General features: G+C 34.6%; 1 protein-coding gene across 2 annotated transcripts in view; it reads left to right on the top strand.

The window, feature by feature from the left end:
* The window catches only part of sash1b (SAM and SH3 domain containing 1b), a 95,763-nt gene that overhangs the window by 2,035 nt on the left and 71,497 nt on the right, over positions 1-22,231 (top strand). The window lies entirely within an intron of this gene.

The following is a 22,231-nucleotide window of genomic DNA, read 5'->3' as shown; positions in this document are numbered from 1 at the left end:
TCGTATTGCCTCGCCATATATTGGTCCATGACTATTGCATACAAGTAGCCAAGCAAGCGGTTGCTTAGAGTGCCAGCACAGTCAACATGGTAGGTATTTATTGTGTTCTTATCATATGCTTCAACTTATTTCTGCCTTGTTGGTCTAGAATAGTATTGTAGTTCCAAGCATGCTTGATGCTTTCCAAGTCAGATGATTTTATCCAGCCAGAGACGTTGAAGTATTAGACAACTTTAATTGAAGTGGTTATTCATTAGTGCACTCTGGGGCTTTGAGAGCGGGCGAGTCTTGGCTCTAATCGATAGCCTGGAGAACAAGAACTGTAATCCATTAACTACACTGAATGCTATTAATAGAGTTATTTACTGTACAATTATCTCCACTGAGCATCATCCAAAGCTCAGGAGCTTTTAAATAATAGGAAGGCTAATGCAATGAACGTTTAATGTTTCATAAACATTCCTGTAAGTATATTTGCAATTGCACTTGTCTCTTTTTACATGATCAGACTCAGATCTGGAATTATGGAAGTGATGTTTTGGATCTTGAGAAGCGATTAGGTCAGCACAACTCTTTATATAATAGTTTAGTTTCAGTGAATCATTCAAAAATGAATTTATTTTGCAATGACTGATTAAATCATATGAAGCGCAAACGAGTGCTTTTATAGCAGCGCATATAATGTTTGATAATTTCAGACATTCACAATATATGTTTGTCTTGTTTTCCAGTAAAAATATCTGAACATCATTAAAACAATATATTCATTTGAAACGTCAAACTGCATATTAAAATGTATCTTCAATTAATTTTGTGCTGTATTGGCAATTCTTATTTTAAAGATAATTATACCACAGTTTAGTGATGTTTATGTTTAAAACAATAAAAAAAACGAATTAAGGATGAGAAAATTAAAGTTGTGCATATAATGTCTGATCATTTCAGACTTTCACATATATTTGTCTTTTTTTCCCAGTAAAAATATCTGAACATTATTAAAACAAGATATATTCATTTGAAAAGTAAAAGTGCATATTAAAATGTATCTTCAATTTTTTTACACTATTAGCAAATTTTTTTTTCTTATTTTAAAGATAATTCTAACAAAATTTATTGATGTTTATGCTTACAATAATAAAAACATTCAAGATATATTATTTGAAAGACACAATTGTGATGTTTTTACTGAAAAATATTTTTTTTTGCCGTAGAGTGCCTCATTATAAGTATTGTAACATTTATAATTAAATATAAAGGTAACACATTTTTAATATATTAATGGATTCCCTCTCCATCTTTTATTGTAATGAATAATTTTTCCTCTTTATATCCGTATATATAATAAAAATACTGATTAAGATTTTTTTTTTTTTGCAGTATTTCTACCATAGAGTTCCACATTTTAAATATAAATCACATTTATAGTTTAATATAAAAGTTGCAAATTTTTAAATAAATTGAGTCCCTCAGTTTTTTATTGTAATGCGTATTTTTTCCTTGGCGTATCAGTATATGTAATAAAATACTAATTAAGTTTTTGTTTTTGCCATGGAGTTCCACATTTTAATGATAAATTACATTTATAGTTAAATATAAAGGTAACACATTTTTTATGTTAATTAAGTCCCCCTCCATCTTTTATTGTAATGTGTATATTTTTTCCTCCTAATATCAGTGTATATATAATTAAAAAATACAGTATTTCTGCCATAGAGTTCTGCATTTTAAATATAAATGACATTTATAGATCAATATAAAGGTTATACATTTTAAAATAAGTTGAGTCCCTCTCTGTCTTTTATTGTAATGCATATTTTTTCCTTGTCATATCAGCATAGATAATAAACAGTCTTCATGAGCAGACAGGGACTCATTAAGCACTGCTCCGTTCAGCAGCGTATCCACCTGAAGCAGTACGGCTCTCTGAGCGCTTGTCATGCCTCTGTCGTGAGCTGTCACTGGACTCCACCGCCGCTTTTGTTCTTGTCCGAGTCGTGTTTCTTTCCATTATGCCGTCTTATCAGCACATTTATCAGCGACGAGTCTCTGGTGACAGCTGGCTTCATTGCGCTTTGGGTTTAGAGAGCCATTTAATGTCTCATGCCATGCCAAAGTCCTCATTGTCATTACTGTCATTTGCATTTGTAAAGAGTGGCCCACTTTTAAAATGTTTTCACTTGCTTCCTTGGTTTCACGGTATGAGAACCGCTGCCTCCCAAATTGTCTTGCAAATTGAGATGCGTTTGTGCTGCAACTAACAACATAGTGCGCTGGAGCGAGCTTGATTTTTATTTCAAAGCGTTCAAAAGAATTTGAGCTGAAGAACTGCAGTTTAAAGGAATAGTTCATGCCAAAATTATTTACTTACCCTAGTTGTCCAAACCAATGTTATATTTATTTTAACCAATGTGTGTGTGTGTTCACTGCTGTGTGTGTGCACTTTGGATGGGTAAATGCAGAGCACTAATTCCGAGTATGGGTCACCATACTTGGCCACATGTCACGTCACGTCACGTAATTGACATGCTTGAACTGATAAAAATTGACGCCCTTCATAGGGTTGGGCGATATAGCTAAAAAATGTATCATGTGTATCAACTATTGTATATATGTGTTATATATGTTATATGTATATAACTCAATTTATTGAGACAAACAACATATATATTTTTTTTTAGTTTTAACAGTCAAACACAAAATAAAAATTAAACAAATATCTAATTTCTAATGTTTTATATGGGTCACCATACTTGGCCACATGTCACTTCACTTTAAGTAGGTTAAACTTTTGGCTTGTTTCCCGAGGCCACAGGAGGGCGCAATGAGCAAAATAATGCAGCACATTAAATTGCAACGCAAGGAAATAACTGTCTATAAAAAAACGTGAATTACGTCTTAATTAACTCGATATGAATATGAAACAAATATAATTTCGTAAATTGCATACACAATTATGAACAAAACAGCATTATATCGAACATTTTTTATATCGTTATCGAAGAAGGTGTACCGTCGATAAATATCGATACCGTTTTATCGCCCAGGCCTACGCCTTCAACACATATTTCTTCAGATAAAAGTGTCTGCCAAGTGCAAGAATGTAAATGTTAATATAGTGATTTCAAAAGTACCAACATCGGTACTGAAATTTTACAAATTTGATGATACCAGTGACTTTTGCATGCAAATACTCATTTCCCACAACACCTTAGAGTGTCAAAACTTTGCAGGCAAGTTAACCAGCATTTCCAAAGAGTCCAATGAGTTTTGTGTTGCGGGTCAAAATGAAACACTTTGTAATGTAATTTGTAATGCTGAATGAAGAATGCTATTTTAAGAGATGTCAGTAAGCAAGGCCTTAAAAAAATGATTGCATCATTCAGAAGACTTGGAATATTGATATTAATCAGGGTAGCACCATATTTAATTTTTGACAGGAATGAAAACGAGGCAGTGAGAGATAGATGTACAGACGGTTCAACTGATTGTACTGTGGTTCAACATCAAAAAATCTCGTAATTCAGGAGTAATAGGCTATTTTCTGTCCTGTTTTGACCCCCTCATCAGAACGCTCTGTTTGAATAGGTGTGGCTGATTGTAGACTCTGAAGTAAACACCACTGCTATGATTGGCTAACAGTTGTGTATGTTTGACAGCTTACATCCTTGATAGATGGACGCTGCTGTGATTTAGGTTAAAAACACATAAGTACTCAGTACATATCAAACAATGTGTAATAATAGACAAAGCAATAGTGAGCATGTAATAAAAACAGTTAGCCTACTCACACTTGTGTGGTGCCACATTACTGTCGTATATATACTGTATATAGTTGGCACAGCATCATCTTTTAGTTTGTCTTTCTGGAAATCCTGTGTCGAATTGTGCCTTATTAGTAAACGAATCCATGAACAAAGGACCAAGTTCTTACTGATGCGGCACCACACAGCGTTTTGTTGTCTTCAGAGCATCTTTATCGTTTGATTTCTGCATAGACCTGCATTTGCCTCTCCTTTTATTTACAGTACATGTGTGAATCGGTGGGCGGGGCTAAACAGGCTGTGATGTCGAAGCAGGTGTTGATCTTTTTCTGCGGAGGCGGGGTTTAGCCACACTATTACATCATAAAGTGGCTCATTCCACATGGTCGATTGGCTTCAATATAAGCTGTTTTTAGACTAACAAGAAAGTATTGAGTTCTGAAACTCACAGGGTGTTTTTATAGTACAATGACCTCGTATATGTAAAAAAATCAAGAGAATTTTGATTTCTCAGTTCATGACCCCTTTAAATTCAATATGGCATGTAACCTGAGTAAGGTCTGTATCGCGCTGGTCATATGAGCTAGTTTTATGATATTTTTATGGTCCATTATGGAATTAAAAAATGATCCTTTTGTATTCTATGGAATAACAAGGTGAATAAATAATGTGAGAATCGTCTTTTGAGTGAATTATTCCTCAAAAATTGAGTCTTAGCAGATCATCTCTTCCAGTGGATATCTACTGATTTCTCCAGTTTTGTATCGGCGCAGAACTTGAGACATCCAGCCACCGTTTAGTCTGTTTGGATTAGTCTTGTCAGTGGGAACTTGATAGTAAGTGCAGCTCGTATTCTGTCTGACCTGCATTATGAATGGATGAGGGTTCCTGTGCTGGCGTATGCACAGATAAAATTGGTGTCATTCTCAAACTGGTGTCTTTCCAAAAAAGGTTGTGTAAGTGCAGCGTGTGTCACAACGGATGAATCGTGTCTGGTCAGGTTGAGCGGGTCCTTGTGGTATGTGGCAAGAGAGATCAAGGCATCAATTGCATATTCTTTCTGGCTTCATTAGTGACTCAGAAGGAGCCAGTCTCTTTAGATTAGGAAGCAGCGTCCTGATTTTCATTCTACATGGCACTCTTTTAAAAAAACTGAAGTGTTTCATGCCGTTATGCAACTATGCTGTGCTCAGGTTGAACTAACCTTTAACCTTTAGTATTAAACTTCAATGTGTAACTCTTCCCTTCCCATTCAGATATAAATGTTTCCACGAATCTTCTGGCTTTTTGAGATGAGCCGTTTTGCCTGATGGACTATTGTTGAAACTATATTCCCTGACAAAGCCCCTAATCTGGTTAAGATGTATTTTGGAGCTTTGTTGTTTTGGCTTTTCAGATCTCTTTTTTTTTTTTTTACTTTTCACAGTGAAAGAAAATCACTTTTCTTCATCATATGTAGTGGTCGTCAGAAATCTGTCTAAATAATCAGATAGAACTGTTAAACAAAGGAATTAAAATGTATACGCAAGTATTCTAACGATTGCTTTTATATTGTTAGTAATAGAAAGGCAAACATTATAATACTTTCTCGTGTGCCGTCTAGCATTAAGCAAATACGCATTTATATCATTTAAACAAATCTTTGAATGACTAATAAACATCTAATTTCAAAAACCTTGCCAACTTAGTCGGATCCAGTTGTGAAATCTTGTGAAGTGTGCATTTGTATCCTGCATAATCGCGTGTTCTCTGTGTGACGGTCCATCCGTGCGACTTGAATGCGGACAGGAGGAGAGTTCAGCTTCACTGGAGACGCACGATCGACAACTTTAAACTCGTGATTTCAAATTATGCTGCGCTTTATTCATTTGCCCACTGCCATATTGTCATTTTCACTGTGTGCTGTACGTAAAATGAGTGTTTCCTTGGCTTTATTTGAAAAAATATGATTCCCAATGCACACAAACTTCCCCGTGTTACAGTGTTTACTTCCTTTTTAATTATATTTTTATTAAATATTTATTTATTTGTGAAAAATACTTTGTCGTTTAAAGTATAACCATGTTTATTTTACACATTTATTTTTTAATCCATTTTCAAATGATTTCAAATTTCTTAAATATTAATTAAAATAAATAAAATTATATCGGCCATTGGCCACCCTGCTTTCCAAGATATCGGCATCGGCTGTAAAAAAACCAATATCGGTCGGCCACTAATCATATGTGAGTTGTGTTAGGAAACGCCTCACACTGGGACTCAAAAACAGTTTAAGGCATCAATTTTCCTGCCGTAAAATATTTGCTGACAGTTTTACACATTTAAATTTGTTTTGACTGCTAGACAAATTAGTTTAAGGTCAAAAACAGCATTCACAACACATTTTACATCTGCAATCACACTTATTTTCGAACAGGATGTTTAGTGAGGAAAAAATAGAGCTGGACTTTATTTTATCCAGTTAAGCTTTTGTTTTTTTAATTTATGTCAGGATAGGTTATTGAAGATGTTGTAAAACAATAAACATTTATAATAATAATAATAATTATTATAATAATTATTATTAAAATAGTTCAGGTATTTCATTGAAGTAAACTAAGTCAACCTTGATTGCACTGTTTAAAACAAAACAAAAATAATAAATAAAATGTTGCAATTAGTTGGCACAACTTAAAATTTAGTGTTAGAATAACTTTCATGGATTAAACATAATTCAACTCAAATATTCAAGTTGTCAGTAAATTTTTAAAAGGCACTTTTTACATTGAAACATTTTTTTTTAACAGTAAATTGAATTCAGATTCAAGGCTTGCATAATTACTGATCTTTCAGCTCTGTTTGTGATGGATAATTCAGGCAAAAATGGAAATTCCTCATCAGTCATCATCTACTCTTTATTTTGTCAGTATTCATTGAATATGGTTTGCATTCAGTTCTTCATAGAAAGTGGCATTTTGGAGCTTGTCAGCCCCGGTTACTTTAATTGTATGTAAAAATGCTACTTGCTTGGCTTATTTTGGGTTCCACAAACATTTCCAAGGCTTTCAAACAGGGTGAGTAAACGATGGCAGAACTTTAATTTTGGAATGATTTTTTTCACAGATAATGTCTAATGAAGAGCTGACAGCTGACTTCCATGCAGATCTGCGTTTTCTGAGGACAGAGAGAACAGAAGCGCACTGATTCTCTGCTGGATAATGTTCATAAAAGATTCAGGCACAAACTGTAAAGTGCAGCATTCTGGAAAGCATTTCATGAGTCACTGCTGACCTTTTATTAGATCTGAGCAAAGGGTTTTTGTGATTTTCGAACATTTCTCTCAGGTTTCTGTCTGGCAGCGGGCGCAGAGACATTTTAGAAGTTTCTCTGAATGGCCCGTCCTTTCAGGACAAACTACATCATGTTTTGGACTCATACTTCGTGTTTGCTGTTTTTATATCAGAGTGAATCTGTTCTCCTGTCAGTTTTAAAGTGGAGCAGAGAACAGGCCGGCAGCGAAGAGGGCATCAGAGATGTGTTTTCTGAATAAGTCTGACAGAAACTCTATGGAGGGACTTCAGAGCTCTTTTGAGAGGATTTTGCATTTAAAGGGTTAGTTCACCCAAAAATGAAAATTCTGTCATTAATTACTCACCCTCGTGTTGTTCCAAACCCGTAAGACCTTCGTTCATCTTCGGAACACAATTTAAGATATTTTTGATGAAATCTGAGGGCTCTCTGACCCTCCCATAGACAGCAAGGTAACTACCACGTTCAAGGTCCAGAAAAGTACCAAGATGATCGACAAAGTAGTCTGTGTGACATCAGTGGTTCAACTGTACAGTTACGAAGCTACGAGAATACTTTTTTGAACAAAGAAAACAAAAATAACGACTTTATTCCACATTTTCGTCTCTACTGCGTCACTTGTGGACACGCTTTCACGACAGTATCATGACGCGAGTGTGTGCCGGCGCTGACCCAGATCTGGCGTGATGATGTCATAATGTCAAAATATGCAAAAGTATTCTCGTAGCTTCGTAACTGTACAGTTGAACACAGACTACTTTGTCGATCATCTTGGTACTTTTCTGGACCTTGAACGTGGTAGTTACCTTGCTGTCTATGGGAGGGTCAGAGAGCCCTCAGATTTCATCAAAAATATCTTAAATTGTGTTCTGAAGATGAACGAAGGTCTTACGGGTTTCGAACAACATGAGGGTAAGTAATTAATGACAGAATTTTCATTTTTGGGTGAACTAACCCTTTAAGTTTCTTCTTAAAAATCCCAAACCAATAGTACTGCATTTTGGCACTTAACGCCTCCATTTCTGAGCTCAGATAAATGAATTTTCTTGGCTCTCTGGATGGAAGTGCGCTGTGATCTCTGGGTGACCCGAGGGTGAGGGGTGAATCGGCCTCACAGCTGCGAGCCAAACACTTTAAGATTACTGGATTTTAAAGGATTACCACCCAATATTTCACATGAACTTATGGCCTCACAACAACAGCAGTGCTTAAAACCCACTTAGACGTCTGATTGGTGATTATAGTGCTGTTTTTCTTCAGTCTTAAGATGGCATGAAGCAGAAGCTAGTCAACTTTTCATGTATGTTAGCTCAACTCAGTCTCAACAGTATAGTCAGTGTTCAAAGTGACATTTGGTTTGTGATGCATGTAAGAGCATAAACGTGCTTCTACAAAACTGATCTACTCTTTTTGCACTAAAAGCAAATTCAATTTTATTTGCAAAGTTAATATTTTTAAATGCACAACAGTGCACAAATTGACAAATGCAACCATTGCACGTTGCCATTCCTACTTGAATGCAATACTCTTAGGATCAGGATTCATTTATTAATTTATCCAAATATAATTAACATTTTATATATATATACGCCTATGGGATGTCCCCACTTTTCACAAAAACAAACCTGAGTGTGTGTGTGTGTGTGTGTGTGTGTGTGTGTGTATATATGTATTTTTTATATATAGTAAAAAGTAGATGGTATATATGATATCATAGTTTTTTTTATATTATTTTAGTTTTTAATACTTTTTAAATATTTAAAACATATATTTAATCACCACACTGATTCTTTTTGGATAAACTAATAAATTAAGTATTTTTCTGTATGTTTTTTAACACACACATACATTTGAGCATGTATAATACATAATATATACTGTATAATTCACTTGACTAGAATATCCAATTATTATTTGTGAGGTGGATCAGATGACCTCCACTTTCTGCTTTCCTATTGGTCTTCACGTCATTGCACATTTGCATAAAATCTGCTTAGCTTTACAGTGGTTTCTGATATTCATATTGCCTTAAAAATGAGTGCCGTCTAATTGCTTTGTTGCATTGTCATTACAAATGCATCAAATTTAGTTTATTGTTGTTTTACTACATATTAACTGCATGTTTACTACAAATAAACCATTTTTGCAAAGGTCTGCTCTGGAAATGGCTCTGGTTACGCCGATAGCCAAGTACTACAATTATGAGTAAAAATAGAAACCACGTGTACAGTCTTCACAACATCACTGGAGTAGAGTAAACCCTATAGACTAGGTTTGTAGGACATACTCTGCATCAAATCGATGTTGATGGACCATCTTTGACGGATGTAACAGGTCCAATGGCATTCTGGGAAATCGGGATGTGCTTTTTGATGGTGGCTGTCCTTTTCATTGTCTGCTCCACTGCACAATCAATTTGTGTTGCCGTTGGCCTCTGTGTTTATGCATGGATGCTTTGAACAGGCACGTGCAGCGTTTTGTTTTACTGTGTTAGTAGAACAGTTAATATATTAAAGGATTGTTGTAAATGACCTAACAGCCTGGGCAGGAGCGAATGCGTTTGATCGAAATTTGACAGTTCGGTGTGTTACAATAACAAGCCAGTTCATATTAATATCCCTCAGGACCAAAATATTATGTCACTGTAAGAGTAATTTAGTATCACATCAGCAATATATAATAATATTTGTTTGCTTGAAGTTCAGTGAATACATTTTTATATATTAAATAGCCATGTTATTATTTTGGTTAAATTAACAAATTTATTATTTTATTAATAATTTAGTGTAAAGTTAACAGAATATATCTTTTTTTTTTCTTTCAGGAAATTCAATAAAAACATTTATATTAAATTTGGTGGTAATTCTTTTTAAACTTTTTAAACTGATTTAAATTGTTAACTACTTTATCATTTGTTTGAAATATATCATAATATAGTTTTTTGCAGGAAATTCAGTAAAAACATTTTTTACATTTTAAATAGGCCTAACCATGTAGTGATAATTCTTTATTGGTTTAACTTAATAATTGTCTTTTTTTTTTAACTGAATAATTCAGTATAAAGATAATGGTATATTTCATAATATAGTTTAGAATGAAAATTCGAAGAAAAAAAAAAAAATTTAAACAAAATAATTTAGTATCATGATAATGATATACATCATAATAGTTTTTTGCTGGATATTCAAAGAAAACATTTTTATATGTTAAATAACCATGTGCTGTTTCTGTTTGGATAAACCAGTGAATTAATTAATATGAAGTTTATGGCACATGTATGTGCTCATACTGGCCAGTTCTAGTGTGTGTGAATTGATTTGATTGTTTCCAAACACTGATGTAACTCTAATGTCATTTTGCACAATAATGACTGAATCTTTCATCTATTTCTTTCCTTTTTAAACCATTGGCATGTTTAGATTTTTGAGTTTGAATCACTCTTTAACATACACTACATCAGTTCTAATGCATGGATGTTGTACACACCCTTTTGGTGGTTAATTGTTCAGAGGCAGGGGCGTTTTACTCCACGTTCAGCATCTGTTTTAGGTTTCTGTGAGCAGACAGATGGGATGGAGATCCTCTTTAATGCACACTTTAGCCGAACAAACCGCTGTGTGTCGTGATGTTACTGGCTCCTCTGAAGAGCTCTTCAACACAAAAGTCGCTGTTTAACGACTCTCAAACGTCCATAGAATTGTGCTACACACAACAAACATGCTTAAAGACAATGTGAAATCAAAATGAACCCTTTTTACATTTTTAAATTGATGTCCCTGCTCTTCCTGTGCACAAATAATGGGCATTTGCTATTGAAAAATGTTTGTTTTTAGAATATTTTGTGTAAATGTCATAGTTCAATTGCTTATAAAAATAATAACAAATTTAATACTTGGGATTGAATCAGGATAGACCCGATAAATATTTAGTTTTGAACTTAAAATAAGCTGGTTTTGACAGTTTGTCATTTGTAAGTCACAGCAATCATTATAGCAGAGTGGAAGATCATAATAGTATGTTGTTATTTTGAGGACTAACGCATCCTTTCCGTCGGTAGTGACTGTGGTTTGCGCTGGCAGACGGCCGTTACAGTCGGACGCAGTGGATGTCCAACAGAGCTCTAACTAAGAGTCAAGAGTTAATCTACTGACAAATCCATCCACTTACAGCTCTGAGCACTTCAGCGCTCTTAAAATCACACCAAAACAGCTTCCTTTAGAGACTCGAGAGTTTTCATAATGCTTCATAATAGCCTGGTTGAACTGCTAAGCAAAATTGTAGTGATTGTTTGTATCAGGGTCTTTCTAATTCATGGCCTCCTTGTTTATTGTTATTTGTATGTACATTAATGCTTGATATATTTCATCATGGAAAACATGAAATATATGAGGCTGAAACAGAGCATTGCGTTAGCAACACAAAGTTCATGGGTTTGGTTCTCAGGGAATGCATGAGTTGATAAAACGTGTAACTTGAACCAATGCAGTGTTAAGCCTGTCAAGTGCATAAATGTAAAGTAAACATGTATTTAAATTTTATGATCTTTTGGTTAGCCGTATTTCTAGTTCCAAAAAATAACATTCATTCTTTTAATTTTTTTAAATTCCATTGCATTATATTTATTTATTTGTTTATTTTTAATGTATTCATATTTAATAATTTACAAGTTTGTTAAATTCCAAGCAAAAATAACTATATTGTGATACATTTTAAGAAAAAAAAATAAAAATAAAGGGTGTACAGCTCTCACCTGGTTGTGAGTTTAACAACCTATTTCTTTCTTAAAATGAGCTTTTTCTAATGTTTGGTTAGTTTCATCTTTTTGTTGTTGCTTTTTTGGGTCTATAGAAAACCAAAGCTTTTAGCATCCAATTTCATTGTCATTTTCTTTATATTTCAGGTTTTTTGGGAGCTGCTACAGGTGGTAAAATGATTTATTTTTGGAAAAACTAATGAATGAATTTATTTATTTGACATTTTTAACAAATATTTATGTATGTAATTATTTATTCATTTGAAAAATTTAGTTTTTTAGTATAATGATAATGGTATATCGTGATATTTTTGCTGGAGATTCAATGATTTTTTTTCCTCATATATTAAATTGCCATGTATATTAAAAACATATTATGATAAATTGTGATTTAAAAATATTCAAGATATGCAAGATTTTGGATTTACAGCTCACACATTGCAAGTTTAACAAGTAATGTCTTTAATGAAACAAGCCTTTTCTTTAGTCATGTTTGGTTGGTTTCATCTTTTTAATCCCATTGCATTTAGCATCCCATTTCGTTGCCATTTTCTTTATATTCCAGGTATCAAATCTCTTCCCACTTCTTTTGGGAGCTGCTACAGGTGTTTCTTCCACATCCGAGGCTCATTTTGTTCAGTGGGATATCAGTCAGTGTTCATTTTACACTCGATATTCCGAAGCTAAACACACATGTGATGGAACAGACAACCGTAATGTACTTTTCCGCTGAATTCACATGTAAATATTTTCCTTTGTCTCCAAGAGCCGGGGCCCCAGGGAAGTGTCCTGTCATACAAAACCCTCCGATTGGACAAATCCCCGCTGCCACTTCCAAAACAATAGAGCGCTCTGTCATCTGTACTGTACCGGCGTCTTTCAGAGAAAACGATCGGCCTGTAGTTTCAGCTCCTCTGGAGAGCAGCGAGCGCTTTCAGTCAGGAGGTGTCCAGCAGAAGCTAATCTGTGAATGGGGCCCGCGGCCCCTCGGTTCCTCACAGCTGACAGCTGTGTGTGTCTTTTCAGATGGTCGTTTGAGAGATGTAAAGCTCATGCCGGGTCTGACCCCCATTCTTCATGGAATAATAATGTCTGCCTTGGTTTCAGAGCAGCAGCTTCAGCTGTACTATTTAAAGATTTACTCTCAGAGTAGTACTTAGATAAATGCTTGTTTCCATGAGCCCAGTATTTCTGAAAGAGTAGCTTTTTTTTGTCATACCTGTTTTTGAAGGCAGTATCCTTTGATATAAACAGCCGTAGTAATGGACTATATTGATAAAACAGTTTTATCATAAACAAGTTTTATTTTAGTATCATTGAGGCACTATTATCATTTTTATTGATATTTTGAATAATTATCTATTTTCATTTAAATTTTAGTCAAAGTTTTTGTCATAGTTTTATCTTTTTTTATATATAGTATAGTAGTAGTTCTTATTAATTTTTACTTGTTTAAGTTTTAGTAGTTTTAAACAACAACTAACAAACTAAATGAAAATGAGAAATTGTATTTTTATTTTATTTTGTTTTATTTATTATTCCAGTTAACATTTCTTTAATTTCAAGAACAAAAAAGTTTTTTTATGGTTTTAATTTTTAAACTATAATAACCCTGTCATACAAACTCAGATACACCTTTGTCATATTATTTAGTGCATTGATTTGATTGCACAAAAACCAGTAGCTAGCATCATGGCTTTTTTTCCAGATTTTTTATGCTTATTTTTAAAAGTAGGCCTACTAAACAGTTATCTATCATTTTTATTAAAATGTTTTAATGACCAATTTCTCTGAAAAAACATAGAGTTATATATTCACAGTGGAACAACAATTTTGCTTGTGTTCAGAATGAAAAGTATGCAAAATTGTTTTGATTTCTAAAATTGTCCGTCATATTGGCTATCTGCGCATGGATGTGAATAAATATTGGCTTTTGTAGGTTGGGAGTCAAGATTTGGTTCTTAAATGTGATTAGCATGAAATAAAACATGAATAACAAATATATGAGACATCTTTCTGTTCTTATTTGTTGTCTGTAAACATACAACACGACTAGCATAGTCTGATTCATGAACAAATGACTCTTATGAGTTGGACTCATGAATTATCAGTTTGAATTTTCAATTTGTGTAATGATTCGTTTACTGAAAGATACAGATTTGGAGGTTTTTTTGTAGTAAATGTTGCATGAAATGGTTTTGCTTCGCATATACACTGAAAAAAAAATGTCCTTGAAACAATTCCCACCGAATCCCACTGGGAGTCTGAATTTGTACTTTCGTGTCAAAGGTACTCCAGTGCAACTTTGGAAAATATTTTTACAGTGAAGTTATTGTTATCAGAGATGCTTCCATTCACAATTTCTTCAGTGCATTCATGAAATCGGAACCAGAATTCAATGCAATACCCATGAATATCATGTGAGTTTAAAATTCTCTATTAGTGCATCTCTGGCAGTTACAAGCATGTAATTTGATGCTCTGTGGTGGTTTTTGATCTGTTGGAGGTTCTCTTAATAGATTAGCGCTGCATCTGCAGTGAACGTTTGCACTCTCACACCTCTGCTTCGATTTAGCGCTGCGGCGGCTTGAAGGAGAGAAAGTCATCGGCTTTGTCCGACACTTCTCCCTCACACCTCTCGCTCTCTGAGGGATCAGTGGAGAGGTGAGCTGAACCGGTCCTGCATCTGTGCACTTTTGTTTCGGGGGGGGATGTGCGCTTGCACATCTTAGTCGGCTCATATGCTTCAATCCTGCTGGTTAGGCAATGTAACCATGACAACTCAAATGCCTGGGGTCTCTGAATGATTTCGCTGGAAGGCGGGCAGAATGTGCCACGGTTTCTCTTGATGGGACGGACAGAACACTCCCTTCGGATGTGGGACAGGCACATGGCACAGCCGTCCCGTTGAGACCTGGTTCTTGGCACAAGGAATTTTCCACAAGATGAGCTGCTCCTCTAAACTGTTTGAGTTATAATAGATGTGCTAGTTGTGTGGAATCTAAATAAGGACATGCCTGAGTCTATTGTTATTTTTAATGGAGAACCGATGTTACCGGTCTAAAAACTAGAACGACTGATAGTTGATATAATGCAGTATGCACATAATACAACTGAAAAATAAGAGATAGCAGTCCTCTGGTTTAGTGGGTTGATTACCTAACCAAGCACGTTATTGAACAAAGCTGGTCAAAATGGCCAGATTGCAGTCGATTAATCAACCTTACACTGCAAAAACTCATTTTTTAACTTAGTATTTTTGTCTTGTTTTTCAATACTAATATCTAAACACATCTAAATTAAGATACATTACTTGAGATGCAAAATGACATAAGGTAAAATTAATAAATGAAGATTAAAATAATAAAAAAAATTCAAATGAAAAGATTTGGAAAAATAAACTTGTTTTCAGACTTGTTTTTGCTTTGAATTTTGCTTAGTATTTTAGTTTTATTTTCCAATACAAATACCTAAACATATTTAAATCAAGAAAATTTTACTTGTGAGTCAAAATGACACAAGACAAAGTAAATATATTATGATTAAAATATAAAATATTAAAATAAGAAATTAAGAAAAATAAATTTGTTTTCCCTTTAGGAATTTTCCTTAGTATTTTGTCTTGTTTTCCAAAACAAATGAACTGAAATTGTTTTAACTTCTAAATTAAGTAAATTACATATACTTGATATGCAAAATGACAAGATAAAATAAATGAATTAAAATGAATATAATAACAAACAATTTAAAAAAAGAAATTAAGAAAAATAAACTTGTTTTTCCCTTGATTTTTTTGTTGTTGTCTTGTTTTTCAATGCAAATATTTTCAAGAAACTTTTACTTGTGAGGCAAAATGACACACAAAAAATTTTTCTTAACTAAAAAAAATAAGTATGTTTTCCTGTTGAATTAAGTTTATTTTTCTTGTCCCATTGGCAGGTAACCTTTCTTGTTTTAAGCATAATCTCACGTAATTTTGATAAATGTCTCAGAAATCAAACAGAATATGTCATTTTGATTCAATATTGTTTCTTGATTCAAAATGTTTAGATATTTTACTGGAAAACAAGACAAAAATATCGAGGAAGAAAATGACTTTTTGCTGTGTGCTGATTGATCGATCATTGATTGATTGTTTTTATATAAAACTAATTAAAATGATTACAAGCTAACCCTAAAATACATTTTGCATTCTCAGAATTAAAAAAAAAATGCACCATTTCTTTTATGAATCAGTTGCAGTCTTCTTGGAACCTGATTCTCAGTCCTAGTAAACACACGTTCCTTGTGCAATTAAATTCCCAAATGGGATCTCAAAATGGGAAAATTGAGCCGTCTGGCGGGCATACGGGCCTGTCTCGCACCTCTACTCAACACACAGCTCTCATAGTCCACCACCTGTCCTCTGTTCACCTCCAAACACACACACACTAAAGGAAACAAACAGCTTGATCTTGCGTTCAGATCTGTATTTCCTCTTCCTTTGTCCTCATTTTGTCACATTTCTTGACATGTACCTTGAAATGTTGCTTGTAGAACATGGGCAGTGTGGAGCGAGCGGAAGCTGCAATGTGCTTTCATGTACATTTTGTCTCTTGAGACCGCAGACCATGCGACGATATAGGTTAAAGAAAAGTTGTTCATCTGTATCTGTTGCAGTTCTCAAAGGATAAACGTTAGCAGAATGGAAGTTGTTTGATAAATTGTGCTTTATTGGAGAAGCAGCATGAATGACAGGCTAATATAGCATCATGTATCATGAATTTTATAGAGAGCTGTATTTGGAATCCGGAAGTTAAAATCCCATGCATTTTCTCCACGGAGACATTGATTTTTAGGGCTAATGTATGACCCTTTCAAGACAGTATTGTGAACATGTTATGAGGGTGTAAAGTGATGCTATGAGCCATAGTTTAGTGGTTTTTCCACTTTACGTCACAACATTTGTACCAATCTCAGTCTCTACACCACTAATTTGTGTTTATTTTGATATTTCACAATGAACTAAATTATATTTTATACTTCAATTTAATATACCGTATAGTCAGTAGCTTTATGCTGTGTTTTTAATGAATTCTTTATCATCATGTTTATAATTCATTTTAGACCTGATTGGTTAGAAATGGCTATTTAGATGATGAATAAAAATAATTTCAGAATAACAATTTTATTTTATTTTATTTTTTATTTTATTTTATTTTATTTTATTTTATTTTATTTTATTTTATTTTATTTTATTTTATTTTATTTTATTTTATTTTATTTTATTTTATTTTATTTTATCTCAGTTTGTAACATAAAAGTAAGTTTTGTTTGTTTGTTCATTTGTTTTTAAGAACACCACTAAAAAATGCAAAACTGGGTCAAAATAAAATATAAAACATTTATTTTATTTTATTTTATTTTGCCCTCTTTTTTTAAGTAATCTACTGAAAAGTGCAAAACCGTGTTGCTTTCATAAACATTGCTTTGTTTTTTTGCGCATCTAGACAGCAACATTGACTCATCTAATTGTTTTTGATTTGGGACTGTCTGTTTGTTCGACTAGAAAGACTTGTGAAATATTTGAGAAACTTGTTTGATGACAGTTCCCTTGTAAAATCAACATCAGCACTGCTGAAGGCGGCTTCAGATGAAAAAGCATCACAACTCATGCTCAGCTACCTTATGAAACTTATATCAGCTTCATTAAAACGCCGTATGAATATATAACATGCTTCAATAAACTGATGCATGATTTCATAATGTAAGCATTATTCTAAAGCCACTTTCTCTCTGACCTAAATCTCCAGTGTGGAAATGAGGTCTTATAAAGGCTTACCAGACATGATAAAAGACCTAATGGTGAAGGATTAATCTTTATAAACAAAAAGATTTGGTGATGTCTCTGCGAGCAGACAGGCATCGTGTTTTAAAACACTTAGTGAAGGTCACTTTCACAGCCTTGCTGGATGGATTACTGCATCAGAACCCCTGCAACATCCTCCTCTCCCCCTGTATGTTCACAAATCAGGCTTTTTCTGTGGCCATTCTGCTCTGAACAATGCTAAAGCTGGTCCCGGCGTCTAGACGCTGTGCACTGCATTTCAATCAGGCCGAGAGAATAGCCGAGCTCGCCGTCAGCTCACAGACGCATGCTAGTCACATGGCTCTTAATTAAAGCGCAAAGACTTGAAAGGGAAGGCGTTTCTGTGCCGCTGTCGAGAGAGCCTGTAAAAGCTGGAGATGGTGGTACTCTGTGGGTGCGAAAGAGGTAAAAGCTGAAGCGGAAGTGTCATTAGAAAGGCACAAAAGAGAGGAAGCTGCGTTGTGTACCTGTAACGCTGGAGAAGAGTGGTTTTGTGGGAACTGAGAAGCTCTCAGAACTGACTCGTGTTTCTACTAATTCAGAGTCGTTCATGTAACTGACAAAATTCTGATTTAAAGAGGCGGTTCGTTCAGTTAATGGGTGTCAATTTGAATTGAATTAGCCTTAACACACAGGAAGTTCAATCAGAATTTGAATTGGAATGACATGAAGTCGAGTTTACTGAATTACAATCTGTCTGTCTATCTGAATATTTATCGTTCTTTCTTTCTTTATTCTTTCCTTCTTTCTTCTGTCTATCTCTCTATTGTTCTGTCGTTCTATCTTTCTATTGTTCATTTGTTTTATCATTCATACTATTGTTCAATCTATTGTTCTTTCTATCTTTCTTTTTATCTTTATCATTCTATTGTTCTATCTATCGTTCTATTGTATTGTTCTATCTGAATACCTATATTTCTGTGTTTGTTTTTTAAATGTTCTTTCATAACTATCAATCAAGTGCAACACTAAATCTTTGCTTTTATGGGTAAAAATGATACAGTAGTAATATATAAATGTTTTAAATTCTACTTTCTTACATGAAATGGAAATTGCAGTTGCTACCTCTTTTCCAATTTATCTAGAATTCAGGAATTAAACGAACAATAAAAATACGAACAGCGTGTCCATCAACTAAATGTGTATTTCATTGATTAGAAGCTGTCTTGTTTTGTTTATAGTTGTTTTGGTATTGATAACGGTTTCAGGTGCAGCATTTTTCTATCTCTTCTTCATTAGAAATATTTAGAAATGTGCAGAATGGCTCCACATTACAATCCGCCACGTATCGATGGAAAAAGTGTATTTGTTCCTCAAGAACAAGTTCCGCTCACAGCAGCTGTCACGTCTGGAGCAGCTCGCTGTGGCCTGATCGCACCTCCCTCTCTCTCTTTGAGTCGTGACCTTGCTCACATTCTCAAACTGTGTTCTCAGCTCAAGCTATTTTTTTTCCATGTTAAATAGGCTTTATCAGCAGAATTAGTCCTCAGGCCAAACAATTCTTCCACTAGAGTCGAAGATGGTCACCGTACTAGTTGAGCAGAATCAGGCCAGTGCAGCACTATCCGACCGCAGATTGTGCTATCGTTTATGCATGCTTGAACACTGTTTGATGGAAGCTTTTATGGAGTAACTGTTATTGGTTCGCTGTGCAAATGCACCTGGTTTAGCCCACAGACCTTCATGGTCAGAGAGCTGCTGATATGCTGACATGGTTCTTGGTTTCTTCGGTTAATCCTCTACGAACTTGAGCACTTTATAAAACATGGCTAAAAGGAAATGTTTTCCTTTTTTTACGTTATACTTTTTTTTACCATGAGTTTTAGAATATTAGCAGATGGCTCACAATCATGCATAATGCAAGAGATTTGAGGTTGCATTTCTTGAGTTTAATTTTTCAAAGAGACCCTTTGGAGTGGTCTTAGGGCTGGGCAATGTTGCTAAAAGATTCCATATTGATCATTTTTAGCCTTTTGACCATATTAAAGATTGATTTTCAAAAGAACCATTTTGATCAAACCAAGTATATTCAAAATGTTTCAGGTTCAATAGAAGTTATGCTTGATAAGCAAAATTTGGGGCAAAATATTGATTATTATTATCACAATTATTTTAACGCATTCCCTTTTTTCTTTAAAAAAAAGTTACAGAGAGGCATTTAATATTTTAAATTAATGTATTGGAATTTAGATTGAATTGGCCACATTCCACATGAAGTTGAATTGGAATGTTCGGAAGTACGGTTTACTTAATTGCATAAAATACACTTATTTAAACGCATAGTCACAAGCAGTGTTGGGGGTAACGCATTACAAGTAACTAGGGATGCACCGATATGAAAATTTTGGCCGATACCGTTATTGCCGAAGTGTGTTGAAATTTCTTCTTCTGCATTCTACTGTACGGACGTACATTTACTTTCCCTTCAGCCTGAGGTTTATTCATTTCACTTTTGGTGTGAAAAAGCTTTTATATTTGCCAAAAATAGAACTTTTTTATTTTAAAAACAAACAAGCAAACCCTGTCCAGATTTAAAAATAACGCAAAAGTAACGTAACGCACTACTTTCCATAAAAAGTAACTAAGTAACGTAATTAGTTACTTTTTTATGGAGTAACGCAATATTGTAATGCATTACTTTTAAAAGTAACTTTCCCCAACACTGGTCACAAGACATAATTTATGTATTAGCTTGATCTTAAAGTGATAAAACTGCTTCCTAACCTTGTCTTTATAAAGTTAAGACAGCGAAGACACAATTTTACGTAACGATTATTAGAACAATTATTCAACTAATCATTGATTGTGTCACCGATTTATACTGTAAGTAGGCTTGATCGATTTATATAACCACTTGATTGGCTCTATGACTTTCTCTCCTCTCCACCTGTAGCTGGTGTGTGGTGAGCGCACTGGCGCTGCTGTCCTGTGGCTGCCGTCGCATCATCCAAGTGGATGCTGCACACTGGTGGTGGTTGAGCAAGAGACCCCCCCACATGATTGTAAAGCGCTTTGGGTGTACAACAATACACAGTAAAAGCGCTATATAAATGCATCATTCATTCATTCATTCATTCTTTCATATAGCTTTTACAATTTGTTAAAATATTGAGTTATACATATTCTATATATACATGCAGAGCTGCTTTATAGAAAATGAAGTTGTAATTCTAACTGAAAGCAACACTGATGCTGTTTTTTCATGTTTAATACTGTAAAGCTGCTTGCTTTAAAGCAGTCTGTTGCATAAAGTGTTATATAAATAAACTAGAGATCGACCGATATATCGATTTACCGATATTTTTCACGATATTTACGCATTTTACCATAATCGGATATCGGTTTTGTAATATCGGATTCACCGATAAACGCCGCCATCTTGTGGGTGTTTTGAAAAGTGCACACAGGATCGCCATTGCAGGGCGTCTGAGGAGAGACGAGACAACACCAACGGCATGGTGCAGGTACTTGATTTGCTGTAGTTAGTAAACTTTATTTAACATAACAGCCATTAATGCACAAATTAGATGCATTACAAAAATGCCTGATATGTAGTTTATGCAGCTTGACTCTAAATCGGATTCACCGATAAACGCCGCCATCTTGTGGATGTTTTGAGAATTGCGCGCAGGATCGCCATTGCACCACGGCATCTGAGGGGAAACAAGACAACAACAACGCCGTGCACAGGTACTTGATTTACTGTAGTTAATAAACTTTATTTAACATAACAGCCATTAATGCACAAATTAGATGCATTACAAAAATGCCTGATATGTAGTTTATGCAGCTTGACTCTAAGAAATGGAGACCAACTCACGGAGTCATGTAAGATAATCCGTCAAGATCCTCTCCCAATACAGACATAACTTTGCATGAGTTAAATAATACAGCCATGAATGAGCGTATGTTGGAAATAAAAGCGCTGAATTTAATTCTCTCTCTGTGGTAGATGTGCTCATCATTAGTCTCGTGAAGCCGCTTCATATTGCTGTTCACTCACTGGGTTGATGTGGTTGATGCTCAGGAAATGCTCCAGCACGGCCATCGCATGTAACTTTTAACAAGATTCACTTGTTTAAAACACCCCAAATTGTATTAACATTTACTATATAACCATTATTTCGTTAATAAACATCTAAATAGATACAACTCTATGGAAATTAATTATTTATTATCTCCACGAGTTATCGCAGTTTGAATATAGTTCTGTGTAAATGCATAGATAAACTGTGCTGTCAGCAGGCATTTCATAATCTAGAACAGCGGTTCTCAATTCCAGTCCTCGCTTACCCCCGCTCTGCATGTTTTGCATGTCTCTTTTTGTTAACACACCTGATTCAGATCATCATCTCGTTAGAAGTGAGCTCCGTGCATGAACTGTGTTCCGATTGACATGGTCCGTACACCGTGTCCATTGCTCCCTACTCCCTGAGCAGGGGAAATCCGTTGAAGTTTACGTCACTTCGGAATATTAATTTACAGATTTACGCTGCGCAGCTGCCTGAAGCGTCTTCACACACATACGAAACTTACTAGAGAAGCGTGAAGTGGGACATAATATACCTCTGTAAATAAATA

Source organism: Sinocyclocheilus anshuiensis, unplaced genomic scaffold, assembly GCF_001515605.1.
Source record: "Sinocyclocheilus anshuiensis isolate Anshui unplaced genomic scaffold, SAMN03320099.WGS_v1.1 scaffold261, whole genome shotgun sequence".
In the NCBI taxonomy this organism is placed as follows: Eukaryota; Metazoa; Chordata; class Actinopteri; order Cypriniformes; family Cyprinidae; genus Sinocyclocheilus; species Sinocyclocheilus anshuiensis.
Note: the sequence above shows the minus strand (reverse complement) of the source record. Positions and strands in the feature narration are given on the sequence as shown.